The sequence below is a fragment of the Paramisgurnus dabryanus genome, chromosome 13 (genome assembly GCF_030506205.2).
Source record: "Paramisgurnus dabryanus chromosome 13, PD_genome_1.1, whole genome shotgun sequence".
NCBI lineage: Eukaryota > Metazoa > Chordata > Actinopteri > Cypriniformes > Cobitidae > Paramisgurnus > Paramisgurnus dabryanus.
Window position 1 is genome coordinate 38,669,459 of NC_133349.1, and position 24,236 is coordinate 38,693,694.

Sequence of the window (24,236 nt, forward strand, 5' to 3'; positions counted from 1 at the left end):
GTCTTGAAGTGTCTATCGATGCGAGTCAGCACTCGCTTACGGCCACACCACCCTGAGCACGCCCGCTCTCGTCTGATCTCGGAAGCCAAGCAGGGTCGGGCCTGGTTAGTACTTGGATGGGAGACCGCCTGGGAATACCAGGTGCTGTAAGCATTTAATTAATTAAAAAAAATTTTATGTAATTTTTTCCCATGAATGCGTCCTTTCTGTAAGCGTTCTCCCATGGCATGGCGTTGCCACATTAGTTTTGAAGTGTCTCTCGAATCAAGTCCGCACTCGCTTACGGCCACACCACCCTGAGCACGCCCGCTCTCGTCTGATCTCGGAAGCCAAGCAGGGTCGGGCCTGGTTAGTACTTGGATGGGAGACCGCCTGGGAATACCAGGTGCTGAAAGCATTTAATTAATTAAATATTTATTTATGTCATTTTTTCCCATGAATGCGTCCTTTCTGTAAGCGTTCTCCCATGGCATGGCGTTGCCACATTAGTTTTGAAGTGTCTCTCGAATCGAGTCTGCACTTACTTACGGCCACACCACCCTGAGCACGCCCGCTCTCGTCTGATCTCGGAAGCCAAGCAGGGTCGGGCCTGGTTAGTACTTGGATGGGAGACCGCCTGGGAATACCAGGTTCTGTAAGCATTTAATTAATTAATTATTTATGTCATTTTTTCCCATGAATGCGATATTTCTGTAAGCGTTCACTGATGTCATGGCGTTGCCACATAAGTCTTGAAGTGTCTATCGAAGCGAGTCAGCACTCGCTTACGGCCACACCACCCTGAGCACGCCCGCTCTCGTCTGATCTCGGAAGCCAAGCAGGGTCGGGCCTGGTTAGTACTTGGATGGAAGACCGCCTGAGAATACCTAGTGCTGTAAGCATTTAATTAATTAATTATTTATGTCATTTTTCCCATGAATGCGTCCTTTCTGTAACCATTTACCGATGTCATTGCGTTGCCACATTAGCCTTGAAGTGTCTCTCGAATCGAGTCAGCACTCGTTTACGGCCACACCACCCTGAGCACGCCCGCTCTCGTCTGATCTCGGAAGCCAAGCAGGGTCGGGCCTGGTTAGTACTTGGATGGAAGACCGCCTGAGAATACCTAGTGCTGTAAGCATTTAATTAATTAATTATTTATGTCATTTTTCCCATGAATGCGTCCTTTCTGTAAGCATTCTCCCATGGCATGGCGTTGCCACATTAGTTTTGAAGTGTCTCTCGAATCGAGTCAGCACTCGCTTACGGCCACACCACCCTGAGCAAGCCCGCTCTCGTCTGATCTCGGAAGCCAAGCAGGGTCGGGCCTGGTTAGTACTTGGATGGGAGACCGCCTGTGAATACCAGGTTCTGTAAGCATTTAATTAATTAATTATTTATGTCATTTTTTCCCATGAATGCGATCTTTCTGTAAGCGTTCACTGATGTCATGGCGTTGCCACATAAGTCTTGAAGTGTCTATCGAAGCGAGTCAGCACTCGCTTACGGCCACACCACCCTGAGCACGCCCGCTCTCGTCTGATCTCGGAAGCCAAGCAGGGTCGGGCCTGGTTAGTACTTGGATGGGAGACCGCCTGGGAATACCAGGTGCTGTAAGCATTTAATCAATTAAATATTTATTTATGTCATATTTTCCCATGAATGCGTCCTTTCTGTAAGCGTTCTCCCATGGCATGGCGTTGCCACATTAGTTTTGAAGTGTCTCTCGAATCGAGTCTGCACTCGCTTACGGCCACACCACCCTGAGCACGCCCGCTCTCGTCTGATCTCGGAAGCCAAGCAGGGTCGGGCCTGGTTAGTACTTGGATGGGAGACCGCCTGGGAATACCAGGTGCTGTAAGCATTTAATTAATTAATTATTTTTTTATGTCATTTTTTCCCATGAATGCGATCTTTCTGTAAGCGTTCACTGATGTCATGGCGTTGCCACATAAGTCTTGAAGTGTCTATCGAAGCGAGTCAGCACTCGTTTACGGCCACACCACCCTGAGCACGCCCGCTTTCGTCTGATCTCGGAAGCCAAGCAGGGTCGGGCCTGGTTAGTACTTGGATGGGAGACCGCCTGGGAATACCTGGTGCTGTAAGAATTTAATTAATTAATTATTTATGTCATTTTTCCCATGAATGCGTCCTTTCTGTAAGCATTCTCCCATGGCATGGCGTTGCCACATTAGTTTTGAAGTGTCTCTCGAATCAAGTCCGCACTCGCTTACGGCCACACCACCCTGAGCACGCCCGCTCTCGTCTGATCTCGGAAGCCAAGCAGGGTCGGGCCTGGTTAGTACTTGGATGGGAGACCGCCTGGGAATACCTGGTGCTGTAAGCATTTAATTAATTAATTATTTATGTCATTTTTCCCATGAATGCGTCCTTTCTGTAAGCGTTCTCCCATGGCATGGCGTTGCCACATTAGTTTTGAAGTGTCTCTCGAGTCGAGTCAGCACTCGCTTACGGCCACACCACCCTGAGCAAGCCCGCTCTCGTCTGCTCTCGGAAGCCAAGCAGGGTCGGGCCTGGTTAGTACTTGGATGGGAGACCGCCTGGGAATACCAGGTTCTGTAAGCATTTAATTAATTAATTATTTATGTCATTTTTTCCCATGAATGCGATCTTTCTGTAAGCGTTCACTGATGTCATGGCGTTGCCACATAAGTCTTGAAGTGTCTATCGATGCGAGTCAGCACTCGTTTACGGCCACACCACCCTGAGCACGCCCGCTCTCGTCTGATCTCGGAAGCCAAGCAGGGTCGGGCCTGGTTAGTACTTGGATGGGAGACCGCCTGGGAATACCAGGTGCTGTAAGCATTTAATTAATTAATAATTTTTTAATGTCATTTTTTCCCATGAATGCGTCCTTTCTGTAAGCGTTCTCCCATGGCATGGCGTTGCCACATTAGTTTTGAAGTGTCTCTCGAATCAAGTCCGCACTCGCTTACGGCCACACCACCCTGAGCACGCCCGCTCTCGTCTGATCTCGGAAGCCAAGCAGGGTCGGGCCTGGTTAGTACTTGGATGGGAGACCGCCTGGGAATACCAGGTGCTGAAAGCATTTAATTAATTAAATATTTATTTATGTCATATTTTCCCATGAATGCGTCCTTTCTGTAAGCGTTCTCCCATGGCATGGCGTTGCCACATTAGTTTTGAAGTGTCTCTCGAATCGAGTCTGCACTCGCTTACGGCCACACCACCCTGAGCACGCCCGCTCTCGTCTGATCTCGGAAGCCAAGCAGGGTCGGGCCTGGTTAGTACTTGGATGGGAGACCGCCTGGGAATACCAGGTGTTGTAAGCATTTAATTAATTAATAATTTTTTTTATGTCATTTTTTCCCATGAATGCGTCCTTTCTGTAACCATTTACCGATGTCATTGCGTTGCCACATTAGCCTTGAAGTGTCTCTCGAATCGAGTCAGCACTCGCTTACGGCCACACCACCCTGAGCACGCCCGCTCTCGTCTGATCTCGGAAGCCAAGCAGGGTCGGGCCTGGTTAGTACTTGGATGGGAGACCGCCTGGGAATACCAGGTGCTGTAAGAATTTAATTAATTAATTATTTTTTTATGTCATTTTTTCCCATGAATGCGATCTTTCTGTAAGCGTTCACTGATGTCATGGCGTTGCCACATAAGTCTTGAAGTGTCTATCGAAGCGAGTCAGCACTCGCTTACGGCCACACCACCCTGAGCACGCCCGCTCTCGTCTGATCTCGGAAGCCCAGCAGGGTCGGGCCTGGTTAGTACTTGGATGGGAGACCGCCTGGGAATACCAGGTGCTGTAAGCATTTAATTAATTAATTATTTTTTTATGTCATTTTTTCCCATGAATGCGTCCTTTCTGTAACCATTTACCGATGTCATTGCGTTGCCACATTAGCCTTGAAGTGTCTCTCGAATCGAGTCAGCACTCGTTTACGGCCACACCACCCTGAGCACGCCCGCTCTCGTCTGATCTCGGAAGCCAAGCAGGGTCGGGCCTGGTTAGTACTTGGATGGAAGACCGCCTGAGAATACCTAGTGCTGTAAGCATTTAATTAATTAATTATTTATGTCATTTTTCCCATGAATGCGTCCTTTCTGTAAGCATTCTCCCATGGCATGGCGTTGCCACATTAGTTTTGAAGTGTCTCTCGAATCGAGTCAGCACTCGCTTACGGCCACACCACCCTGAGCAAGCCCGCTCTCGTCTGATCTCGGAAGCCAAGCAGGGTCGGGCCTGGTTAGTACTTGGATGGGAGACCGCCTGGGAATACCAGGTTCTGTAAGCATTTAATTAATTAATTATTTATGTCATTTTTTCCCATGAATGCGATCTTTCTGTAAGCGTTCACTGATGTCATGGCGTTGCCACATAAGTCTTGAAGTGTCTATCGAAGCGAGTCAGCACTCGCTTACGGCCACACCACCCTGAGCACGCCCGCTCTCGTCTGATCTCGGAAGCCAAGCAGGGTCGGGCCTGGTTAGTACTTGGATGGGAGACCGCCTGGGAATACCAGGTGCTGTAAGCATTTAATTAATTAATTATTTTTTTATGTCATTTTTTCCCATGAATGCGTCCTTTCTGTAACCATTTACCGATGTCATTGCGTTGCCACATTAGCCTTGAAGTGTCTCTCGAATCGAGTCAGCACTCGTTTACGGCCACACCACCCTGAGCACGCCCGCTCTCGTCTGATCTCGGAAGCCAAGCAGGGTCGGGCCTGGTTAGTACTTGGATGGAAGACCGCCTGGGAATACCAGGTGCTGTAAGCATTTAATTAATTAAATATTTATTTATGTCATTTTTTCCCATGAATGCGTCCTTTCTGTAAGCGTTCTCCCATGGCATGGCGTTGCCACATTAGTTTTGAAGTGTCTCTCGAATCGAGTCTGCACTCGCTTACGGCCACACCACCCTGAGCACGCCCGCTCTCGTCTGATCTCGGAAGCCAAGCAGGGTCGGGCCTGGTTAGTACTTGGATGGGAGACCGCCTTGGAATACCAGGTGCTGTAAGCATTTAATTAATTAATTATTTTTTTATGTAATTTTTTCCCATGAATGCGATCTTTCTGTAAGCGTTCACTGATGTCATGGCGTTGCCACATAAGTCTTGAAGTGTCTATCGAAGCGAGTCAGCACTCACTTACGGCCACACCACCCTGAGCACGCCCGCTCTCGTCTGATCTCGGAAGCCAAGCAGGGTCGGGCCTGGTTAGTACTTGGATGGGAGACCGCCTGGGAATACCAGGTGCTGTAAGCATTTAATTAATTAATTATTTTTTTTATGTCATTTTTTCCCATGAATGCGTCCTTTCTGTAACCATTTACCGATGTCATTGCGTTGCCACATTAGCCTTGAAGTGTCTCTCGAATCGAGTCAGCACTCGTTTACGGCCACACCACCCTGAGCACGCCCGCTCTCGTCTAATCTCGGAAGCCAAGCAGGGTCGGGCCTGGTTAGTACTTGGATGGGAGACCGCCTGGGAATACCTGGTGCTGTAAGAATTTAATTAATTAATTATTTATGTCATTTTTCCCATGAATGCGTCCTTTCTGTAAGCGTTCTCCCATGGCATGGCGTTGCCACATTAGTTTTGAAGTGTCTCTCGAATCAAGTCCGCACTCGCTTACGGCCACACCACCCTGAGCACGCCCGCTCTCGTCTGATCTCGGAAGCCAAGCAGGGTCGGGTCTGGTTAGTATTTGGATGGGAGACCGCCTGGGAATACCTGGTGCTTTAAAGCTCCACTGTGTAAGATCTACTCCCATCTAGCGGTGAAAGTCTATATGACAACCAACTGAATATTACTTTCTAGCCCTCCCCATTCGGAACGCGTTTTAACTCGTACGGTGGCCCGGCCGTGTCATGCCAAGGTTAACATGGCTTCCAGTAGCTACAAAGCAAAAGCAATGAGAAAAAATGAACAATTTGCAATGTCCTTTGCCTGTGATCCATCAAAGCACACAGATTTATGTTTAACATGAAAAAAGTCTGATTGTCATGATATGTCCGCTTAAAATCACATACAAAAAGCAACCATGACGGGTTTAAATGGACGCGAACTAATATTATGTCAAAGTACAATGCTTATGTTTTAAGTAAACGTTACATGTCCGTGTATATGTAAGAGCTTTCTCTCAGATTGGTGAAAAAAGATCGCGCAACTTTCACACGCTTGTAAAATGAAACGAAAGACGCGCAGATCAGACGCTTTTATCAAAGTATTATGTCAGACATTATGTCAGAGTACAATGCTTATGTTTTAAGTAAACGTTACATGTCCGTGTATATGTAAGAGCTTTCTCTCATATTGGTGAAAAAAGATCGCGCAACTTTCACTTTATCAGAGTATTATGTCAGACATTATGTCAGAGTACAATGCTTATGTTTTAAGTAAACATGTTACATGTCCGTGTATATGTAAGAGCTTTCTCTCATATTGGTGAAAAAAGATCGCGCAACATTCACACGCTTGTAAAATGAAACGACAGACGCGCAGATCCGACGCTTTTATCAATGAAAGGCTAAAAATAGCGCTGTCACCGTGTGTTTGTGCTAGAGGTCAGAAAAGATGAAAACATTTATCTCAGTACCTCAGATTACATAAATGGGCGGGGAGACGGCGTGTGTCTGTACCAACACATTAAACCACATGCATGTTTACACTAACAAGTGTTATGCATAATCATGCTAAAGTTAGCCAAGGAACTATAAAACTTCAAGTTTACAACATGGACTGTATAGATGTAAACGAATATGCTGAATTACCTGTGGAGAAGATAGAAAGTGCAACTTCAGTGTCCCTTGAGCCCCATCTTGGAAAACTAACTCCAATAGTGACTTTGGTCTTGATGTTTTTCCTGTCACGTTGTCGTTTAAAATCCCCGTTTCGCATCCTTGGCGATTTGTTTTAATGTCCTCGAGAATATGTCTTCAGCAGGCTTTCAAATCAAAGCATTAGATCGCAGGTTCATCACGGTGTGCGGTTGTTGTAAAATCCGAAGGATTCAGCTACGCAGGTCACAGGCTGGATACGTCATCAAGCCTGGTTTATTTAAATTAACTGAGCATTACATTCGCAAGTCATTCGCATATTACATCAATTTACAATTAACTAAGAATAATTGTCAGCTTTATAATTGTTAATATTCTGAAATAAGACTGTCTTGATGACGTATAGCGCCTACACATGCAACCTCCGAAGGCTTCAGCTATCGGGCAGCGTGAGTGTAGAGTGAAAGCGCGAAAGGCGGAGCTTGAATTTCAGGAATGTCCCTCGTCGGCGAATGTATTTCAAAGATGGAGGCACAACATGGATTCAGCCAGAGAGCGCTTCGACGGTATGCATTTTAAATAGCAGATTCTACACTTACGAGAACACTTTGATTAATGGGTGGGAAGTAATTACACATGAATGAGCACATACTTTTGAAAGAAAACATGGGTTTTTGTTAAGAATTAACTAAATAAAGTACACAGTAGAGCTTTAAGCATTTAATTAATTAATTATTTATGTCATTTTTCCCATGAATGCGTCCTTTCTGTAAGCGTTCTCCCATGGCATGGCGTTGCCACATTAGTTTTGAAGTGTCTCTCGAATTGAGTCAGCACTCGCTTACGGCCACACCACCCTGAGCAAGCCCGCTCTCGTCTGATCTCGGAAGCCAAGCAGGGTCGGGCCTGGTTAGTACTTGGATGGGAGACCGCCTGGGAATACCAGGTTCTGTAAGCATTTAATTAATTAATTATTTATGTCATTTTTTCCCATGAATGCGATCTTTCTGTAAGCGTTCACTGATGTCATGGCGTTGCCACATAAGTCTTGAAGTGTCTATCGAAGCGAGTCAGCACTCGCTTACGGCCACACCACCCTGAGCACGCCCGCTCTCGTCTGATCTCGGAAGCCAAGCAGGGTCGGGCCTGGTTAGTACTTGGATGGGAGACCGCCTGGGAATACCAGGTGCTGTAAGCATTTAATTAATTAATAATTTTTTTATGTCATTTTTTCCCATGAATGCGTCCTTTCTGTAAGCGTTCTCCCATGGCATGGCGTTGCCACATTAGTTTTGAAGTGTCTCTCGAATCAAGTCCGCACTCGCTTATGGCCACACCACCCTGAGCACGCCCGCTCTCGTCTGATCTCGGAAGCCAAGCAGGGTCGGGCCTGGTTAGTACTTGGATGGGAGACCGTCTGGGAATACCAGGTGCTGTAAGCATTTAATTAATTAATTATTTTTTTATGTAATTTTTTCCCATGAATGCGATCTTTCTGTAAGCGTTCACTGATGTCATGGCGTTGCCACATAAGTCTTGAAGTGTCTATCGAAGCGAGTCAGCACTCGCTTACGGCCACACCACCCTGAGCACGCCCGCTCTCGTCTGATCTCGGAAGCCAAGCAGGGTCGGGCCTGGTTAGTACTTGGATGGGAGACCGCCTGGGAATACCAGGTGCTGTAAGCATTTAATTAATTAATTATTTTTTTATGTCATTTTTTCCCATGAATGCGATCTTTCTGTAAGCGTTCACTGATGTCATGGCGTTGCCACATAAGTCTTGAAGTGTCTATCGAAGCGAGTCAGCACTCGCTTACGGCCACACCACCCTGAGCACGCCCGCTCTCGTCTGATCTCGGAAGCCAAGCAGGGTCGGGCCTGGTTAGTACTTGGATAGGAGACCGCCTGGGAATACCAGGTGCTGTAAGCATTTAATTAATTAATTATTTTTTTATGTCATTTTTTCCCATGAATGCGTCCTTTCTGTAACCATTTACCGATGTCATTGCGTTTCCACATTAGCCTTGAAGTGTCTCTCGAATCGAGTCAGCACTCGTTTACGGCCACACCACCCTGAGCACGCCCGCTCTCGTCTGATCTCGGAAGCCAAGCAGGGTCGGGCCTGGTTAGTACTTGGATGGGAGACCGCCTGGGAATACCTGGTGCTGTAAGCATTTAATTAATTAATTATTTATGTCATTTTTCCCATGAATGCGTCCTTTCTGTAAGCATTCTCCTATGGCAAGGCGTTGCCACATTAGTTTTGAAGTGTCTCTCGAATCGAGTCAGCACTCGCTTACGGCCACACCACCCTGAGCAAGCCCGCTCTCGTCTGATCTCGGAAGCCAAGCAGGGTCGGGCCTGGTTAGTACTTGGATAGGAGACCGCCTGGGAATACCAGGTTCTGTAAGCATTTAATTAATTAATTATTTATGTCATTTTTTCCCATGAATGCGATCTTTCTGTAAGCGTTCACTGATGTCATGGTGTTGCCACATAAGTCTTGAAGTGTCTATCGAAGCGAGTCAGCACTCGCTTACGGCCACACCACCCTGAGCACGCCCGCTCTCGTCTGATCTCGGAAGCCAAGCAGGGTCGGGCCTGGTTAGTACTTGGATGGGAGACCGCCTGGGAATACCAGGTGCTGTAAGCATTTAATTAATTAATAATTTTTTTATGTCATTTTTTCCCATGAATGCGTCCTTTCTGTAAGCGTTCTCCCATGGCATGGCGTTGCCACATTAGTTTTGAAGTGTCTCTCGAATCAAGTCCGCACTCGCTTACGGCCACACCACCCTGAGCACGCCCGCTCTCGTCTGATCTCGGAAGCCAAGCAGGGTCGGGCCTGGATAGTACTTGGATGGGAGACCGCCTGGGAATACCAGGTGCTGTAAGCATTTAATTAATTAAATATTTATTTATGTCATATTTTCCCATGAATGCGTCCTTTCTGTAAGCGTTCTCCCATGGCATGGCGTTGCCACATTAGTTTTGAAGTGTCTCTCGAATCGAGTCTGCACTCGCTTACGGCCACACCACCCTGAGCACGCCCGCTCTCGTCTGATCTCGGAAGCCAAGCAGGGTCGGGCCTGGTTAGTACTTGGATGGGAGACCGCCTGGGAATACCAGGTGCTGTAAGCATTTAATTAATTAATTATTTTTCATGTCATTTTTTCCCATGAATGCGATCTTTCTGTAAGCGTTCACTGATGTCATGGTGTTGCCACATAAGTCTTGAAGTGTCTATCGAAGCGAGTCAGCACTCGCTTACGGCCACACCACCCTGAGCACGCCCGCTCTCGTCTGATCTCGGAAGCCAAGCAGGGTCTGGCCTGGTTAGTACTTGGATGGGAGACCGCCTGGAAATACCAGGTGCTGTAAGCATTTAATTAATAAATAATTTTTTTTATGTCATTTTTTCCCATGAATGCGTCCTTTCTGTAACCATTTACCGATGTCATTGCGTTGCCACATTAGCCTTGAAGTGTCTCTCGAATCGAGTCAGCACTCGCTTACGGCCACACCACCCTGAGCACGCCCGCTCTCGTCTGATCTCGGAAGCCAAGCAGGGTCGGGCCTGGTTAGTACTTGGATGGGAGACCGCCTGGGAATACCAGGTGCTGTAAGCATTTAATTAATTAATTATTTTTTTATGTCATTTTTTCCCATGAATGCGATCTTTCTGTAAGCGTTCACTGATGTCATGGCGTTGCCACATAAGTCTTGAAGTGTCTATCGCAGCGAGTCAGCTCTTGCTTACGGCCACACCACCCTGAGCACGCCCGCTCTCGTCTGATCTCGGAAGCCAAGCAGGGTCGGGCCTGGTTAGTACTTGGATGGGAGACCGCCTGGGAATACCAGGTGCTGTAAGCATTTAATTAATTAATTATTTTTTATTATGTCATTTTTTCCCATGAATGCGTCCTTTCTGTAACCATTTACCGATGTCATTGCGTTGCCACATTAGCCTTGAAGTGTCTCTCGAATCGAGTCAGCACTCGTTTACGGCCACACCAGATCTCGGAAGCGAAGCAGGGTCGGGCCTGGTTAGTACTTGGATGGGAGACCGCCTGGGAATACCTGGTGCTGTAAGAATTTAATTAATTAATTATTTATGTCATTTTTCCCATGAATGCGTCCTTTCTGTAAGCATTCTCACATGGCATGGCGTTGCCACATTAGTTTTGAAGTGTCTCTCGAATCAAGTCCGCACTCGCTTACGGCCACACCACCCTGAGCACGCCCGCTCTCGTCTGATCTCGGAAGCAAAGCAGGGTCGGGCCTGGTTAGTACTTGGATGGGAGACCGCCTGGGAATACCAGGTGCTGTAAGCATTTAATTAATTAAATATTTATTTATGTCATATTTTCCCATGAATGCGTCCTTTCTGTAAGCGTTCTCCCATGGCATGGCGTTGCCACATTAGTTTTGAAGTGTCTCTCGAATCGAGTCTGCACTCGCTTACGGCCACACCACCCTGAGCACGCCCGCTCTCGTCTGATCTCGGAAGCCAAGCAGGGTCGGGCCTGGTTAGTACTTGGATGGGAGACCGCCTGGGAATACCAGGTGCTGTAAGCATTTAATTAATTAATTATTTTTTTTATGTCATTTTTTCCCATGAATGCGTCCTTTCTGTAACCATTTACCGATGTCATTGCGTTGCCACATTAGCCTTGAAGTGTCTCTCGAATCGAGTCAGCACTCGTTTACGGCCACACCACCCTGAGGGCGCTAGAGAGCAACAAGGAAGTAACAAGGAAGTGTGAGGCTGCAGTAGAGAGGGAAAGGCTCTCCACACGTTTGAGTTTTTCTATTTGTGTTTATTTAGTCCTAAAAGGTTTTTTTGTTTGTTTGTTTTTTGTTATTTTGTTACTTGTCCTCCCAACAGCTTAGCTGTTTGGGAGGGATCGTTTTAGTTTTTTTGTGTGTTGTTGCTTGTTTCTTTGAGGAATGGACAATATAACAGCAACAGACATGGATTTAGAACGAGGAACGCATCACCAAATGGAAAACGGACCGGAAAAAAGACAACGAGATAAGGATGGCCCGGAAAGGAGATATAAAAGATACTACACTAAAGAAGCAACGGTGGTAGTTGATCTGGCAGAGGTGCATGAAGGAAAACCAGAGGACATAATTCAGGCATTGCTTGACAAGATGGACGTTACAAGCATACTAGCGGTAAGGCCCAAAATGATGAAAGAATATGAAATTACCTTTGAAAAGGAGGAAGATATTGAAAAGTTGGATGGAGGACTAATGATTAAAGGAAAGATTTGTGAAATTAAAAAGTTGAATAATAAAGATTTTGTTGTCTCTTTTATGCATCTGCCCGCATACCTGGACGACGGCGAGATATTACAGAAGCTACAGGGATGGGGGGTAACTCCCATCTCACAGATAAGGAGACGATTCTACAACGGCACCCACATAGAGGATGGAACAAGGTTCCTGAAGGTACGGTTCCCAAAAGAAGTGGCCTCCTTGCCCTACAGCACTAGACTTGAAACGGGAGAAGGTCCTCAATACTTCAGAGTGATACATAGCCAGCAGGTGAGAACCTGCAGGTTGTGTATGAGCCCTGAACACATGATGAAGGACTGTCCGGATTTTAAATGCTTTAAATGCGAGGAAACAGGCCACTTCGCGAGGGACTGCAAGGTAGTGAGGTGTCCGGACTGCAAGCGAGCACTGGACAAGTGCGAATGCTGGTATAGAGACCATCAACAGGAAGAAGAGCAGGAGAGCGGGCAGATGCATGAAACAGACAGCGAAGAGGAGCAACGTGAGGACATTGGAGCGACACAAGGAGAGGACAATGACAACGAGATTGAAAAGACTGAATTAACACAGAAAAGTGAGGAGCAAAATGAGAATACTGGAGTGACACAAGGAGAGGACAATGACAACGAGATTGAAAAAAGACTGAATTAACACAGGAAAGCGAGGAAATGGAGGATTTGATGGAGGAAAACGATACTCAACAAATTGAAACGAAGGAGCCAAAGGAGAAAGAACAAACTGGGGAGGAGGAAGGAAAGGACAAAGACAGTGAAAACATTGACGAAGACAGCACGTTGGGAACAACCAACAAAAGAAGGAGAAAAATTAAGGTAATACCAAATTTAGAGAAAGCTAAAAATAAAATGTGGAAACAAAGTTCTGAAGAGATACAAGACTGTGGAAGAAGTGAAAAGGCAGGGGAGGAAAATTGACTAACAAAATGTTGATGCAAAAGTTTTTCTTTTTTTCTTTTTATTTAATGGTGTTAAAAATTGTGAGCTTTAATGCAAGGGGATTAATGAATGGTGTGAAATTTGAAAAAGTTAAGGAACTGTGTAGAGATGAAGATGTGATTTTATTGCAAGAGACAAACTGGAAAGAAAGTGTAATGGAGGATTTTAAAAGAAGATGGGAAGGAGAATTATTTTTTAATAATGGAGAGGGAAAAATGGGAGGAGGAGTGGCGGTGTTAATAAGACAAGATAGAGGTATCAAGACAAAACTAATGTATAATGACACAAAAGGGAAATGCATGGCAGTAGAAATTAAGATGGAAGAAGATGATTTTATTTTAGTAAACGTACATGCTCCAAATGAAGAAATAGAAAAGAAAAGATATTTTAATGTTACAGCTGAAGTAGTTGAAAAATGGGAGAGGGTAATGATTGCGGGGGATTTTAACACTGTTTTTAGTAAAATGGACATGGCTAATGGAATGATGGGGGTAGAAAGGAGTTAAGGTCGTTGATGGGGAAAAAAAACATGATTGATGTGTGGAGGGAGAGAAATGAAAAAAAGAGGGAATATACAAGAAGACAGCTGGTGGGGAATTTTATGTGTCAAACTAGAATAGACCACTTTTTAAGCACCAGGAATTTGGAATGTTTTATTGATGGAGTGTTTTATAAAGAAACAACTTTAAGTGATCACAAAATGGTGTTAATGAGAATGGATTTTAAAGGAGAAATGAAGGGACCAGGGGTATGGATTTTAAACACTGAAGTTTTAAAGGAACAGCATTTTAAAAAAGAGATAGAAAATATATTAGATGAAGGAAAAACAGACCTTATGTATATAGAAGATAAAAGACAATGGTGGGAAAACATGAAATATGACATTAGGAAATATGCAATGAGCTATAGTAAATTGTTGCAAAAGGTGAAAAGAATAAAAGAGGAAGAAATAAGAAAAACATTAAAAGAGGAGTTAAACAAAAATGAGGTAAACATACAAAGAGTAATTGAAGTGGAGGAAAAACTAAAGAAAATAGAAGAAGAAAAGTACAAAGGGGCGATGCTAAGAAGCAAAGCGAAATACACAGTAGAAGGAGAAAAATGCAACAAGTTCTTTTTAAACCTTGAGAAAAGTAGGGGGAAGGCAGGAATAATTAAAGAACTCAGAAACAAAGAAGGAAAAGTGATATTAAGTACAGAGGGTATTTTAAAAGAGGTAAACCAGTTTTATGAGGAACTTTTTACATCAGAAGAAGGAGATGAGACAAAAAGAAAAATCTTATTACAACAAATAACGAGAAAAGTTGATAAAGAAGACAAAAATGATTGTGAAAAAGATATTACAACAGAAGAAATTATAGAAGCCATCAATCAATTAGGAACGAAGAAAAGCCCAGGGATAGACGGCATTGGGAATGAGTTTTATAAAGCTTTCAAAGGAAAAATAAGTATTATTTTAAAAGAGGTTTATGAAGAGATCTTTGAAAAAGGAAAAGTGCACCCAAGAATGGGGTTAGGTCTAATGAAAATTATATATAAGAAAAAAGGAAATAAAACAGACTTGAAAAATTATAGACCAATCACAATGCTAAACACAGACCTTAAAGTTTTAGCTAAAGTTTTAGCAAATAGACTAAAACAGGTACTGCCCAATATAATTGAAACTAATCAAGCTTACGGAGTAATGGGAAGAGATATAGCAGATATTACAAGCAGCATTAGAGACATAACGTGGTATATAAAAGAAAAGGGTAAAAGCGCATATATAATAAGCATGGACTTTGAGAAGGCATTTGATAGAGTGGAACACAGATTCTTATTTGCAGTTCTAAAACAATTTGGCTTTGGGCAGAAATTCATAAAATGGATTTCAGTTTTATATACTGACATTTTAACTAAGGTAAAATGTAATGGTTTTTTAACTCAACCCTTTAAAGTTTTAAGATCTATTAGACAAGGGTGTCCACTCTCAGCACAGCTGTACTCTTTGGTGGCAGAACCCCTAGGGCTTCTAATTAACAGAGGAAAACATATAAATGGAATAGAATTAGAAGACAAAGAGGAATTAACAAGAATATTCCAATATGCAGATGACACGACAATTGTAGTTGAGAATATAGAAAGCGTAAAAGAAGTAATGGAAAAAATGAAATGCTACTGTATGGGCTCAGGTGCAAAACTAAATGAGGATAAAACAGTATATATGAAGTTTGGAACAACAGAGGTTTTAACAGGGGTTGTTAAGTTCAAGGAGGTACAAGAGATGAAGATATTAGGTGTTATTTTAGCAAAAAACGAGAAAGAGGCTGTCAACAACTTGTGGGAGCAAACGTTGGGAGGGATGGAGAGAAGATTGATTTTTTGGAGAAATATGTTTTTAAGTTTAAAGGGGAAAATTTTAATTGTCAACATGCTAATGCTTTCTAAGATGTGGTATAATTTGCATGTGATGTCACTGCCGAGCTGTGTTGCCCAAAGAGTAAAAAAGAGTGTTTTAGAATTTTTATGGGAAAAAAAGCCTCCAAGGATAGCATATCATACGCTTATAGGAAAACCAGAAGAGGGAGGGCTAGGATCAGGGGCGTCATGCACCAATTTTTTTTAAGGGGGCACAGTGTCAACAGCTCACAGAAATTTGTGCATACACAGACATCAAACGAAAAATTATAGAGCTTTCAGTCTTTTCCATGGCACTTACATTTCTAACAATCTGAAAACCCCTGCTTTCATGCAAAAACCTCCAAAATAAAAGTGATGACTAACTTTCATATCAAATACTATTCAATCGGAATAATGACACATTTGCATCATATTCACATCTGAAACGGCATGTTTTATTAAAGTCTTAATGGCTTGTTTAATTGTGTAATTAATGCATTTTGCACAACAACTACATTATCATATAAAATTAAAGTAATTTTAAATCCATAAAGTATATAAACAACGAAAATGACATAAGCTATAGCCACGTGATTGATTTTAATGTTCAATAATGATTTTAAAAAATATTTTTAGATAAAATTATTAGAGGAACGGATTTTTGCATTAAATTTTACCTCATGTGAGCATGTGAGATTCCGCGCCCGCGTGAACTTTGGCGAACTTTGGCGTTGTGCCAAGAAGATGAATCTCTGCTAATATAACGTTGAGACGGTCACATTTAAAACCATACATTTTCTACACAGAGAAGGTTAACTGCACATTAGCGTACTGGGGTTTGGAAATGTTGTGAGCGTTTCTAACACGTTTTAATTCCTCAGATAGCCAAATGCAGCAGCAAGCCAGCAACAGCAGAGAGCTCGTGAGCGCGCCCAGACACTGATGACGTCTGCGAATGCGCTCTGACTGCAGCGCCAGCTGCCGCCAGAATAAAAGTAATGTAACATGATCAGAACACTATCAAAACGGCGAAAATCTCCGAAAAGTGACAAGGATGCAGCACAGAATGTATAATATTGTGCATATTAACAGATTAAAAGTCAAATAACAGATTAATGGACGCTTATTTGATTTTGAGGTAAAATCCATTGGCTCAAAAAAACCAAGGGGGCAGGTGCCCCCTCAGTTTGAATGGGCATGACGCCTCTGGCTAGGATTGCAAGATGTAGAACAAAAGATGAACAGTATGAGGGTAAAAGTGGTTAGAAAATATCTAGATGACAAAAACAAAGCTGAGTGGAAGAAATTGATGGGTTTTTATTTAAACAAATGTGGAGGTTTTACGCTTGAAGAAGACACTTTATGGATGAAGTTAAAAGCCTGGATGATGGAAGGGATTCCACAGTTTTATAAGGAGGTTTTAAATGCATGGAGGCTTTTTTTAACTGAGGTGGATTTTAATCCAGAGGGGAGGGAAAGGATTTTAAATCAGCCCCTGTTTTTAAATGATAAAATCAAAATAAATGAGAAAGACATTTATTATAAGAAGTGGTTACAAGTGGGGATCGTAAAAGTCAGAGACATCTTGTGGGAAGTTAAAGAAGGATTTTTACCAATCCAGGTCATTATTGATGCAATGGAGGATGAGAAGGAAGATTTTAATGTGACAACTTTAATAAACCAATATGAGGAAGTTAAGAAAGCAATTCCAAGACAGTGGTTAGAAGTGATAAATAAAAGGGAGGGAAAGGAAGATAAGATGATGGTGTTTTTAAAATGTAAAGACAAAAGGGTTAATTTTATTTTGGGAACAGTGAAAATGTTTTATGATTTTTTTACAAATAGAGTTTTTAAAGCACCTGTTGCTAACCAGATGTGGCTAAGACACTTTAATGAACTTGATGAAAAGGACATTTGGAAAAATAGAACATGGAAGTGGTTAAATGTGGACTTGGAATGTTTTGACTATTTTATCAGACATAATGTAATTTTTACTGAAATGAAACTCTGTGCAATGAACAAACAAACAAATGCCCAGTGTAAAGTCTGTAAAAAAGAGGATGAAGGTATGTTACATCTGTTTTTATTCTGTGAAAAGCTGAACCCATTTTTTAATGAACTTAAAGAAGTTGTCACAGAATTAAGAGAAAATGAAGAGGAAACTGACTGGAAGAGATTTTTTATGCTGGGAATGACAGAGAACAAAGAAAACAGGAAACTTGTGAATTTGTTGTTAATCATAGCGAAAAAAGCAATATGGAAAAGAAGGAATGTAGCAAGACACAGGAATTTTACTTTGAACCTATGGGTGCTTTTTAAGCAGATGGTAGAAGACTATGTGGAAATGTTGTACAATTATTTTAAATTGGAGAACAAGATGGGGGACTTTTACAAAATCTTTACCAAAGATGTTATAGGTGTTTTTAATCAAAAGCTTTTTAACATGCTAGGAGAAGATGAACTTTTGTTTTAGTTTCTTGGTTTAAAATTGTGTTCTGAATGTGCGGAAAAGATGCTTCTGCGATGTGACTTATGAAATGTTTCCTTAAAAATTACATTTTTTGTATGCTGATGTATTTTACATGAAATAACAATAAAAAAAAAAAAAAAAAAAAAAAAAAGCACGCCCGCTCTCGTCTGATCTCGGAAGCCAAGCAGGGTCGGGCCTGGTTAGTACTTGGATGGGAGACCGCCTGGGAATACCTGGTGCTGTAAGAATTTAATTAATTAATTATTTATGTCATTTTTCCCATGAATGCGTCCTTTCTGTAAGCGTTCTCCCATGGCATGGCGTTGCCACATTAGTTTTGAAGTGTCTCTCGAATCGAGTCTGCACTCGCTTACGGCCACACCACCCTGAGCACGCCCGCTCTCGTCTGATCTCGGAAGCCAAGCAGGGTCGGGCCTGGTTAGTACTTGGATGGGAGACCGCCTGGGAATACCAGGTGTTGTAAGCATTTAATTAATTAATAATTTTTTTTATGTCTTTTTTCCCATGAATGCGTCCTTTCTGTAACCATTTACCGATGTCATTGCGTTGCCACATTAGCCTTGAAGTGTCTCTCGAATCGAGTCAGCACTCGTTTACGGCCACACCACCCTGAGCACGCCCGCTCTCGTCTGATCTCGGAAGCCAAGCAGGGTCGGGCCTGGTTAGTACTTGGATGGGAGACCGCCTGGGAATACCAGGTGCTGTAAGCAATTAATTAATTAAATATTTATTTATGTCATATTTTCCCATGAATGCGTCCTTTCTGTAAGCGTTCTCCCATGGCATGGCGTTGCCACATTAGTTTTGAAGTGTCTCTCGAATCGAGTCTGCACTCGCTTACGGCCACACCACCCTGAGCACGCCCGCTCTCGTCTGATCTCGGAAGCCATGCAGGTTCGGGCCTGGTTAGTACTTGGATGGGAGACCGCCTGGGAATACCAGGTGTTGTAAGCATTTAAATAATTAATAATTTTTTTATGTCATTTTTTCCCATGAATGCGTCCTTTCTGTAACCATTTACCGATGTCATTGCGTTGCCACATTAGCCTTGAAGTGTCTCTCGAATCGAGTCAGCACTCGCTTACGGCCACACCACCCTGAGCACGCCCGCTCTCGTCTGATCTCGGAAGCCAAGCAGGGTCGGGCCTGGTTAGTACTTGGATGGGAGACCGCCTGGGAATACCAGGTGCTGTAAGCATTTAATTAATTAATTATTTTTTTATGTCATTTTTTCCCATGAATGCGATCTTTCTGTAAGCGTTCACTGATGTCATGGCGTTGCCACATAAGTCTTGAAGTGTCTATCGAAGCGAGTCAGCACTCGCTTACGGCCACACCACCCTGAGCACGCCCGCTCTCGTCTGATCTCGGAAGCCAAGCAGGGTCGGGCCTGGTTAGTACTTGGATGGGAGACCGCCTGGGAATACCAGGTGCTGTAAGTATTTAATTAATTAATTATTTTTTTATGTCATTTTTTCCCATGAATGCGTCCTTTCTGTAACCATTTATCGATGTCATTGCGTTGCCACATTAGCCTTGAAGTGTCTCTCGAATCGAGTCAGCACTCGTTTACGGCCACACCACCCTGAGCACGCCCGCTCTCGTCTGATCTCGGAAGCCAAGCAGGGTCGGGCCTGGTTAGTACTTGGATGGAAGACCGCCTGAGAATACCTAGTGCTGTAAGCATTTAATTAATTAATTATTTATGTCATTTTTCCCATGAATGCGTCCTTTCTGTAAGCATTCTCCCATGGCATGGCGTTGCCACATTAGTTTTGAAGTGTCTCTCGAATCGAGTCAGCACTCGCTTACGGCCACACCACCCTGAGCAAGCCCGCTCTCGTCTGATCTCGGAAGCCAAGCAGGGTCGGGCCTGGTTAGTACTTGGATGGGAGACCGCCTGGGAATACCAGGTTCTGTAAGCATTTAATTAATTAATTATTTATGTCATTTTTTCCCATGAATGCAATCTTTCTGTAAGCGTTCACTGATGTCATGGCGTTGCCACATAAGTCTTGAAGTGTCTATCGAAGCGAGTCAGCACTCGCTTTCTGCCACACCACCCTGAGCACGCCCGCTCTCGTCTGATCTCGGAAGCCAAGCAGGATCGGGCCTGGTTAGTACTTGGATGGGAGACCGCCTGGGAATACCAGGTGCTGTAAGCATTTAATTAATTAAATATTTATTTATGTCATATTTTCCCATAAATGCGTCCTTTCTGTAAGCGTTCTCCCATGGCATGGCGTTGCCACATTAGTTTTGAAGTGTCTCTCGAATCGAGTCTGCACTCGCTTACGGCCACACCACCCTGAGCACGCCCGCTCTCGTCTGATCTCGGAAGCCAAGCAGGGTCGGGCCTGGTTAGTACTTGGATGGGAGACCGCCTGGGAATACCAGGTGCTGTAAGCATTTAATTAAATATTTATTTATGTCATATTTTCCCATGAATGCGTCCTTTCTGTAAGCGTTCTCCCATGGCATGGCGTTGCCACATTAGTTTTGAAGTGTCTCTCGAATCGAGTTTGCACTCGCTTACGGCCACACCACCCTGAGCAAGCCTGCTCTCGTCTGATCTCGGAAGCCAAGCAGGGTCGGGCCTGGTTAGTACTTGGATGGGAGACCGCCTGGGAATACCAGGTGCTGTAAGCATTTAATTAATTAATTATTTTTTTATGTCATTTTTTCCCATGAATGCGATCTTTCTGTAAGCGTTCACTGATGTCATGGCGTTGCCACATAAGTCTTGAAGTGTCTATCGAAGCGAGTCAGCACTCGCTTACGGCCACACCACCCTGAGCACGCCCGCTCTCGTCTGATCTCGGAAGCCAAGCAGGGTCGGGCCTGGTTAGTACTTGGATGGGAGACCGCCTGGGAATACCAGGTGCTGTAAGCATTTAATTAATTAATTATTTTTTTTATGTCATTTTTTCCCATGAATGCGTCCTTTCTGTAACCATTTACCGATGTCATTGCGTTGCCACATTAGCCTTGAAGTGTCTCTCGAATCGAGTCAGCACTCGTTTACGGCCACACCACCCTGAGCACGCCCGCTCTCGTCTAATCTCGGAAGCCAAGCAGGGTCAGGCCTGGTTAGTACTTGGATGGGAGACCGCCTGGGAATACCTGGTGCTGTAAGAATTTAATTAATTAATTATTTATGTCATTTTTCCCATGAATGCGTCCTTTCTGTAAGCGTTCTCCCATGGCATGGCGTTGCCACATTAGTTTTGAAGTGTCTCTCGAATCAAGTCCGCACTCGCTTACGGCCACACCACCCTGAGCACGCCCGCTCTCGTCTGATCTCGGAAGCCAAGCAGGGTCGGGCCTGGTTAGTACTTGGATGGGAGACCGCCTGGGAATACCTGGTGCTGTAAGCATTTAATTAATTAATTATTTATGTTATTTTTCCCATGAATGCGTCCTTTCTGTAAGCGTTCTCCCATGGCATGGCGTTGCCACATTAGTTTTGAAGTGTCTCTCGAATTGAGTCAGCACTCGCTTACGGCCACACCACCCTGAGCAAGCCCGCTCTCGTCTGATCTCGGAAGCCAAGCAGGGTCGGGCCTGGTTAGTACTTGGATGGGAGACCGCCTGGGAATACCAGGTTCTGTAAGCATTTAATTAATTAATTATTTATGTCATTTTTTCCCATGAATGCGATCTTTCTGTAAGCGTTCACTGATGTCATGGCGTTGCCACATAAGTCTTGAAGTGTCTATCGAAGCGAGTCAGCACTCGCTTACGGCCACACCACCCTGAGCACGCCCGCTCTCGTCTGATCTCGGAAGCCAAGCAGGGTCGGGCCTGGTTAGTACTTGGATGGGAGACCGCCTGGGAATACCAGGTGCTGTAAGCATTTAATTAATTAATTATTTTTTTATGTCATTTTTTCCCATGAATGCGTCCTTTCTGTAAGCGTTCTCCCATGGCATGGCGTTGCCACATTAGTTTTGAAGTGTCTCTCGAATCAAGTCCGCACTCGCTTACGGCCACACCACCCTGAGCACGCCCGCTCTCGTCTGATCTCGGAAGCCAAGCAGGGTCGGGCCTGGTTAGTACTTGGATGGGAGACCGCCTGGGAATACCAGGTGTTGTAAGCATTTAATTAATTAATAATTTTTTTATGTCATTTTTTCCCATGAATGCGTCCTTTCTGTAACCATTTACCGATGTCATTGCGTTGCCACATTAGCCTTAAAGTGTCTCTCGAATCGAGTCAGCACTCGCTTACGGCCACACCACCCTGAGCACGCCCGCTCTCGTCTGATCTCGGAAGCCAAGCAGGGTCGGGCCTGGTTAGTACTTGGATGGGAGACCGCCTGGGAATACCAGGTGCTGTAAGCATTTAATTAATTAATTATTTTTTTATGTCATTTTTTCCCATGAATGCGTCCTTTCTGTAACCATTTACCGATGTCATTGCGTTGCCACATTAGCCTTGAAGTGTCTCTCGAATCGAGTCAGCACTCGTTTACGGCCACACCACCCTGAGCACGCCCGCTCTCGTCTGATCTCGGAAGCCAAGCAGGGTCGGGCCTGGTTAGTACTTGGATGGGAGACCGCCTGGGAATACCTGGTGCTGTAAGCATTTAATTAATTAATTATTTATGTCATTTTTCCCATGAATGCGTCCTTTCTGTAAGCATTCTCCCATGGCATGGCGTTGCCACATTAGTTTTGAAGTGTCTCTCGAATCGAGTCAGCACTCGCTTACGGCCACACCACCCTGAGCAAGCCCGCTCTCGTCTGATCTCGGAAGCCAAGCAGGGTCGGGCCTGGTTAGTACTTGGATGGGAGACCGCCTGGGAATACCAGGTTCTGTAAGCATTTAATTAATTAATTATTTATGTCATTTTTTCCCATGAATGCGATCTTTCTGTAAGCGTTCACTGATGTCATGGCGTTGCCACATAAGTCTTGAAGTGTCTATCGAAGCGAGTCAGCACTCGCTTACGGCCACACCACCCTGAGCACGCCCGCTCTCGTCTGATCTCGGAAGCCAAGCAGGGTCGGGCCTGGTTAGTACTTGGATGGGAGACCGCCTGGGAATACCAGGTGCTGTAAGCATTTAATTAATTAATTATTTTTTTATGTCATTTTTTCCCATGAATGCGATCTTTCTGTAAGCGTTCACTGATGTCATGGCGTTGCCACATAAGTCTTGAAGTGTCTATCGAAGCGAGTCAGCACTCGCTTACTGCCACAACACCCTGAGCACGCCCGCTCTCGTCTGATCTCGGAAGCCAAGCAGGGTCGGGCCTGGTTAGTACTTGGATGGGAGACCGCCTGGGAATACCAGGTGCTGTAAGCATTTAATTAATTAATTATTTTTTTATGTCATTTTTTCCCATGAATGCGTCCTTTCTGTAACCATTTACCGATGTCATTGCGTTGCCACATTAGCCTTGAAGTGTCTCTCGAATCGAGTCAGCACTCGTTTACGGCCACACCACCCTGAGCACGCCCGCTCTCGTCTGATCTCGGAAGCCAAGCAGGGTCGGGCCTGGTTAGTACTTGGATGGAAGACCGCCTGAGAATACCTAGTGCTGTAAGCATTTAATTAATTAATTATTTATGTCATTTTTCCCATGAATGCGTCCTTTCTGTAAGCATTCTCCCATGGCATGGCGTTGCCACATTAGTTTTGAAGTGTCTCTCGAATCGAGTCAGCACTCGCTTACGGCCACACCACCCTGAGCAAGCCCGCTCTCGTCTGATCTCGGAAGCCAAGCAGGGTCGGGCCTGGTTAGTACTTGGATGGGAGACCGCCTGGGAATACCAGGTTCTGTAAGCATTTAATTAATTAATTATTTATGTCATTTTTTCCCATGAATGCGATCTTTCTGTAAGCGTTCACTGATGTCATGGCGTTGCCACATAAGTCTTGAAGTGTCTATCGAAGCGAGTCAGCACTCGCTTACGGCCACACCACCCTGAGCACGCCCGCTCTCGTCTGATCTCGGAAGCCAAGCAGGGTCGGGCCTGGTTAGTACTTGGATGGGAGACCGCCTGGGAATACCAGGTGCTGTAAGCATTTAATTAATTAATTATTTTTTTATGTCATTTTTTCCCATGAATGCGATCTTTCTGTAAGCGTTCACTGATGTCATGGCGTTGCCACATAAGTCTTGAAGTGTCTATCGAAGCGAGTCAGCACTCGCTTACGGCCACATTACCCTGAGCACGCCCGCTCTCGTCTGATCTCGGAAGCCAAGCAGGGTCGGGCCTGGTTAGTACTTGGATGGGAGACCGCCTGGGAATACCAGGTGCTGTAAGCATTTAATTAATTAATTATTTTTTTATGTCATTTTTTCCCATGAATGCGTCCTTTCTGTAACCATTTACCGATGTCATTGCGTTGCCACATTAGCCTTGAAG

At 44.3% G+C, this 24,236-nt stretch overlaps 40 non-coding genes and 24 pseudogenes across 40 annotated transcripts; all 64 read left to right on the forward strand.

The window, feature by feature from the left end:
* The first annotated feature begins 34 nt into the window (after positions 1-34).
* LOC135742717 (5S ribosomal RNA) lies at positions 35-153 on the forward strand. Its single transcript, XR_010530127.1, has one exon. It is a non-coding gene; the product is annotated as a 5S ribosomal RNA (ribosomal RNA).
* A 125-nt stretch (positions 154-278) lies between these two features.
* Positions 279-397, forward strand: LOC135741996 (5S ribosomal RNA). The gene has a single exon (XR_010529829.1). It is a non-coding gene; the product is annotated as a 5S ribosomal RNA (ribosomal RNA).
* Positions 398-522: 125 nt separating this feature from the next.
* Positions 523-641, forward strand: LOC135742240 (5S ribosomal RNA; annotated as a pseudogene).
* Positions 642-762: 121 nt separating this feature from the next.
* On the forward strand, positions 763-881 carry LOC135742276 (5S ribosomal RNA; annotated as a pseudogene).
* Positions 882-1,001: 120 nt separating this feature from the next.
* LOC135742443 (5S ribosomal RNA) lies at positions 1,002-1,120 on the forward strand (annotated as a pseudogene).
* A 120-nt stretch (positions 1,121-1,240) lies between these two features.
* On the forward strand, positions 1,241-1,359 carry LOC135742479 (5S ribosomal RNA; annotated as a pseudogene).
* A 121-nt stretch (positions 1,360-1,480) lies between these two features.
* On the forward strand, positions 1,481-1,599 carry LOC135742716 (5S ribosomal RNA). The gene has a single exon (XR_010530126.1). It is a non-coding gene; the product is annotated as a 5S ribosomal RNA (ribosomal RNA).
* Positions 1,600-1,724: 125 nt separating this feature from the next.
* LOC135742715 (5S ribosomal RNA) lies at positions 1,725-1,843 on the forward strand. Its single transcript, XR_010530125.1, has one exon. It is a non-coding gene; the product is annotated as a 5S ribosomal RNA (ribosomal RNA).
* A 125-nt stretch (positions 1,844-1,968) lies between these two features.
* LOC135742263 (5S ribosomal RNA) lies at positions 1,969-2,087 on the forward strand (annotated as a pseudogene).
* Positions 2,088-2,207: 120 nt separating this feature from the next.
* LOC135742918 (5S ribosomal RNA) lies at positions 2,208-2,326 on the forward strand. Its single transcript, XR_010530320.1, has one exon. It is a non-coding gene; the product is annotated as a 5S ribosomal RNA (ribosomal RNA).
* Positions 2,327-2,446: 120 nt separating this feature from the next.
* Positions 2,447-2,565, forward strand: LOC135742514 (5S ribosomal RNA; annotated as a pseudogene).
* A 121-nt stretch (positions 2,566-2,686) lies between these two features.
* Positions 2,687-2,805, forward strand: LOC135743018 (5S ribosomal RNA). Its single transcript, XR_010530419.1, has one exon. It is a non-coding gene; the product is annotated as a 5S ribosomal RNA (ribosomal RNA).
* A 125-nt stretch (positions 2,806-2,930) lies between these two features.
* On the forward strand, positions 2,931-3,049 carry LOC135741995 (5S ribosomal RNA). Its single transcript, XR_010529828.1, has one exon. It is a non-coding gene; the product is annotated as a 5S ribosomal RNA (ribosomal RNA).
* Positions 3,050-3,174: 125 nt separating this feature from the next.
* LOC135741793 (5S ribosomal RNA) lies at positions 3,175-3,293 on the forward strand. Its single transcript, XR_010529637.1, has one exon. It is a non-coding gene; the product is annotated as a 5S ribosomal RNA (ribosomal RNA).
* A 126-nt stretch (positions 3,294-3,419) lies between these two features.
* LOC135741888 (5S ribosomal RNA) lies at positions 3,420-3,538 on the forward strand. Its single transcript, XR_010529727.1, has one exon. It is a non-coding gene; the product is annotated as a 5S ribosomal RNA (ribosomal RNA).
* Positions 3,539-3,663: 125 nt separating this feature from the next.
* LOC135742064 (5S ribosomal RNA) lies at positions 3,664-3,782 on the forward strand. Its single transcript, XR_010529894.1, has one exon. It is a non-coding gene; the product is annotated as a 5S ribosomal RNA (ribosomal RNA).
* A 125-nt stretch (positions 3,783-3,907) lies between these two features.
* LOC135742440 (5S ribosomal RNA) lies at positions 3,908-4,026 on the forward strand (annotated as a pseudogene).
* Positions 4,027-4,146: 120 nt separating this feature from the next.
* LOC135742352 (5S ribosomal RNA) lies at positions 4,147-4,265 on the forward strand (annotated as a pseudogene).
* Positions 4,266-4,386: 121 nt separating this feature from the next.
* On the forward strand, positions 4,387-4,505 carry LOC135742714 (5S ribosomal RNA). The gene has a single exon (XR_010530124.1). It is a non-coding gene; the product is annotated as a 5S ribosomal RNA (ribosomal RNA).
* A 125-nt stretch (positions 4,506-4,630) lies between these two features.
* On the forward strand, positions 4,631-4,749 carry LOC135742004 (5S ribosomal RNA). The gene has a single exon (XR_010529837.1). It is a non-coding gene; the product is annotated as a 5S ribosomal RNA (ribosomal RNA).
* A 125-nt stretch (positions 4,750-4,874) lies between these two features.
* Positions 4,875-4,993, forward strand: LOC135741840 (5S ribosomal RNA). The gene has a single exon (XR_010529682.1). It is a non-coding gene; the product is annotated as a 5S ribosomal RNA (ribosomal RNA).
* Positions 4,994-5,118: 125 nt separating this feature from the next.
* LOC135741831 (5S ribosomal RNA) lies at positions 5,119-5,237 on the forward strand. Its single transcript, XR_010529673.1, has one exon. It is a non-coding gene; the product is annotated as a 5S ribosomal RNA (ribosomal RNA).
* A 126-nt stretch (positions 5,238-5,363) lies between these two features.
* On the forward strand, positions 5,364-5,482 carry LOC135742456 (5S ribosomal RNA; annotated as a pseudogene).
* A 120-nt stretch (positions 5,483-5,602) lies between these two features.
* On the forward strand, positions 5,603-5,721 carry LOC135742598 (5S ribosomal RNA; annotated as a pseudogene).
* Positions 5,722-7,591: 1,870 nt separating this feature from the next.
* On the forward strand, positions 7,592-7,710 carry LOC135742351 (5S ribosomal RNA; annotated as a pseudogene).
* A 121-nt stretch (positions 7,711-7,831) lies between these two features.
* LOC135742713 (5S ribosomal RNA) lies at positions 7,832-7,950 on the forward strand. The gene has a single exon (XR_010530122.1). It is a non-coding gene; the product is annotated as a 5S ribosomal RNA (ribosomal RNA).
* A 125-nt stretch (positions 7,951-8,075) lies between these two features.
* Positions 8,076-8,194, forward strand: LOC135741825 (5S ribosomal RNA). Its single transcript, XR_010529667.1, has one exon. It is a non-coding gene; the product is annotated as a 5S ribosomal RNA (ribosomal RNA).
* Positions 8,195-8,319: 125 nt separating this feature from the next.
* On the forward strand, positions 8,320-8,438 carry LOC135742711 (5S ribosomal RNA). Its single transcript, XR_010530120.1, has one exon. It is a non-coding gene; the product is annotated as a 5S ribosomal RNA (ribosomal RNA).
* A 125-nt stretch (positions 8,439-8,563) lies between these two features.
* On the forward strand, positions 8,564-8,682 carry LOC135741949 (5S ribosomal RNA). The gene has a single exon (XR_010529785.1). It is a non-coding gene; the product is annotated as a 5S ribosomal RNA (ribosomal RNA).
* Positions 8,683-8,807: 125 nt separating this feature from the next.
* LOC135743059 (5S ribosomal RNA) lies at positions 8,808-8,926 on the forward strand. The gene has a single exon (XR_010530459.1). It is a non-coding gene; the product is annotated as a 5S ribosomal RNA (ribosomal RNA).
* A 120-nt stretch (positions 8,927-9,046) lies between these two features.
* LOC135742528 (5S ribosomal RNA) lies at positions 9,047-9,165 on the forward strand (annotated as a pseudogene).
* Positions 9,166-9,286: 121 nt separating this feature from the next.
* On the forward strand, positions 9,287-9,405 carry LOC135742710 (5S ribosomal RNA). The gene has a single exon (XR_010530119.1). It is a non-coding gene; the product is annotated as a 5S ribosomal RNA (ribosomal RNA).
* A 125-nt stretch (positions 9,406-9,530) lies between these two features.
* On the forward strand, positions 9,531-9,649 carry LOC135742969 (5S ribosomal RNA). Its single transcript, XR_010530370.1, has one exon. It is a non-coding gene; the product is annotated as a 5S ribosomal RNA (ribosomal RNA).
* Positions 9,650-9,774: 125 nt separating this feature from the next.
* Positions 9,775-9,893, forward strand: LOC135742709 (5S ribosomal RNA). Its single transcript, XR_010530118.1, has one exon. It is a non-coding gene; the product is annotated as a 5S ribosomal RNA (ribosomal RNA).
* Positions 9,894-10,017: 124 nt separating this feature from the next.
* Positions 10,018-10,136, forward strand: LOC135742412 (5S ribosomal RNA; annotated as a pseudogene).
* A 126-nt stretch (positions 10,137-10,262) lies between these two features.
* On the forward strand, positions 10,263-10,381 carry LOC135742707 (5S ribosomal RNA). The gene has a single exon (XR_010530117.1). It is a non-coding gene; the product is annotated as a 5S ribosomal RNA (ribosomal RNA).
* Positions 10,382-10,506: 125 nt separating this feature from the next.
* LOC135742706 (5S ribosomal RNA) lies at positions 10,507-10,625 on the forward strand. Its single transcript, XR_010530116.1, has one exon. It is a non-coding gene; the product is annotated as a 5S ribosomal RNA (ribosomal RNA).
* Positions 10,626-10,967: 342 nt separating this feature from the next.
* Positions 10,968-11,086, forward strand: LOC135742888 (5S ribosomal RNA). The gene has a single exon (XR_010530291.1). It is a non-coding gene; the product is annotated as a 5S ribosomal RNA (ribosomal RNA).
* A 125-nt stretch (positions 11,087-11,211) lies between these two features.
* LOC135742705 (5S ribosomal RNA) lies at positions 11,212-11,330 on the forward strand. Its single transcript, XR_010530115.1, has one exon. It is a non-coding gene; the product is annotated as a 5S ribosomal RNA (ribosomal RNA).
* Positions 11,331-18,205: 6,875 nt separating this feature from the next.
* Positions 18,206-18,324, forward strand: LOC135741792 (5S ribosomal RNA). The gene has a single exon (XR_010529636.1). It is a non-coding gene; the product is annotated as a 5S ribosomal RNA (ribosomal RNA).
* A 125-nt stretch (positions 18,325-18,449) lies between these two features.
* On the forward strand, positions 18,450-18,568 carry LOC135743017 (5S ribosomal RNA). The gene has a single exon (XR_010530418.1). It is a non-coding gene; the product is annotated as a 5S ribosomal RNA (ribosomal RNA).
* Positions 18,569-18,693: 125 nt separating this feature from the next.
* On the forward strand, positions 18,694-18,812 carry LOC135742497 (5S ribosomal RNA; annotated as a pseudogene).
* Positions 18,813-18,937: 125 nt separating this feature from the next.
* LOC135742704 (5S ribosomal RNA) lies at positions 18,938-19,056 on the forward strand. The gene has a single exon (XR_010530114.1). It is a non-coding gene; the product is annotated as a 5S ribosomal RNA (ribosomal RNA).
* A 125-nt stretch (positions 19,057-19,181) lies between these two features.
* LOC135741776 (5S ribosomal RNA) lies at positions 19,182-19,300 on the forward strand. Its single transcript, XR_010529621.1, has one exon. It is a non-coding gene; the product is annotated as a 5S ribosomal RNA (ribosomal RNA).
* A 125-nt stretch (positions 19,301-19,425) lies between these two features.
* On the forward strand, positions 19,426-19,544 carry LOC135742439 (5S ribosomal RNA; annotated as a pseudogene).
* Positions 19,545-19,664: 120 nt separating this feature from the next.
* Positions 19,665-19,783, forward strand: LOC135742350 (5S ribosomal RNA; annotated as a pseudogene).
* A 121-nt stretch (positions 19,784-19,904) lies between these two features.
* Positions 19,905-20,023, forward strand: LOC135742460 (5S ribosomal RNA; annotated as a pseudogene).
* Positions 20,024-20,148: 125 nt separating this feature from the next.
* LOC135742703 (5S ribosomal RNA) lies at positions 20,149-20,267 on the forward strand. The gene has a single exon (XR_010530113.1). It is a non-coding gene; the product is annotated as a 5S ribosomal RNA (ribosomal RNA).
* A 121-nt stretch (positions 20,268-20,388) lies between these two features.
* On the forward strand, positions 20,389-20,507 carry LOC135742206 (5S ribosomal RNA; annotated as a pseudogene).
* Positions 20,508-20,632: 125 nt separating this feature from the next.
* Positions 20,633-20,751, forward strand: LOC135742702 (5S ribosomal RNA). Its single transcript, XR_010530112.1, has one exon. It is a non-coding gene; the product is annotated as a 5S ribosomal RNA (ribosomal RNA).
* A 126-nt stretch (positions 20,752-20,877) lies between these two features.
* Positions 20,878-20,996, forward strand: LOC135742562 (5S ribosomal RNA; annotated as a pseudogene).
* A 120-nt stretch (positions 20,997-21,116) lies between these two features.
* Positions 21,117-21,235, forward strand: LOC135742917 (5S ribosomal RNA). The gene has a single exon (XR_010530319.1). It is a non-coding gene; the product is annotated as a 5S ribosomal RNA (ribosomal RNA).
* A 120-nt stretch (positions 21,236-21,355) lies between these two features.
* On the forward strand, positions 21,356-21,474 carry LOC135742349 (5S ribosomal RNA; annotated as a pseudogene).
* Positions 21,475-21,595: 121 nt separating this feature from the next.
* Positions 21,596-21,714, forward strand: LOC135742701 (5S ribosomal RNA). Its single transcript, XR_010530111.1, has one exon. It is a non-coding gene; the product is annotated as a 5S ribosomal RNA (ribosomal RNA).
* A 125-nt stretch (positions 21,715-21,839) lies between these two features.
* On the forward strand, positions 21,840-21,958 carry LOC135741791 (5S ribosomal RNA). The gene has a single exon (XR_010529635.1). It is a non-coding gene; the product is annotated as a 5S ribosomal RNA (ribosomal RNA).
* A 125-nt stretch (positions 21,959-22,083) lies between these two features.
* On the forward strand, positions 22,084-22,202 carry LOC135742699 (5S ribosomal RNA). The gene has a single exon (XR_010530109.1). It is a non-coding gene; the product is annotated as a 5S ribosomal RNA (ribosomal RNA).
* A 125-nt stretch (positions 22,203-22,327) lies between these two features.
* LOC135743058 (5S ribosomal RNA) lies at positions 22,328-22,446 on the forward strand. Its single transcript, XR_010530458.1, has one exon. It is a non-coding gene; the product is annotated as a 5S ribosomal RNA (ribosomal RNA).
* Positions 22,447-22,566: 120 nt separating this feature from the next.
* Positions 22,567-22,685, forward strand: LOC135742347 (5S ribosomal RNA; annotated as a pseudogene).
* Positions 22,686-22,806: 121 nt separating this feature from the next.
* On the forward strand, positions 22,807-22,925 carry LOC135742698 (5S ribosomal RNA). Its single transcript, XR_010530108.1, has one exon. It is a non-coding gene; the product is annotated as a 5S ribosomal RNA (ribosomal RNA).
* A 125-nt stretch (positions 22,926-23,050) lies between these two features.
* LOC135742293 (5S ribosomal RNA) lies at positions 23,051-23,169 on the forward strand (annotated as a pseudogene).
* Positions 23,170-23,294: 125 nt separating this feature from the next.
* LOC135742438 (5S ribosomal RNA) lies at positions 23,295-23,413 on the forward strand (annotated as a pseudogene).
* Positions 23,414-23,533: 120 nt separating this feature from the next.
* LOC135742346 (5S ribosomal RNA) lies at positions 23,534-23,652 on the forward strand (annotated as a pseudogene).
* Positions 23,653-23,773: 121 nt separating this feature from the next.
* On the forward strand, positions 23,774-23,892 carry LOC135742697 (5S ribosomal RNA). The gene has a single exon (XR_010530107.1). It is a non-coding gene; the product is annotated as a 5S ribosomal RNA (ribosomal RNA).
* Positions 23,893-24,017: 125 nt separating this feature from the next.
* LOC135742124 (5S ribosomal RNA) lies at positions 24,018-24,136 on the forward strand. The gene has a single exon (XR_010529953.1). It is a non-coding gene; the product is annotated as a 5S ribosomal RNA (ribosomal RNA).
* The last annotated feature ends 100 nt before the right edge of the window (positions 24,137-24,236 follow it).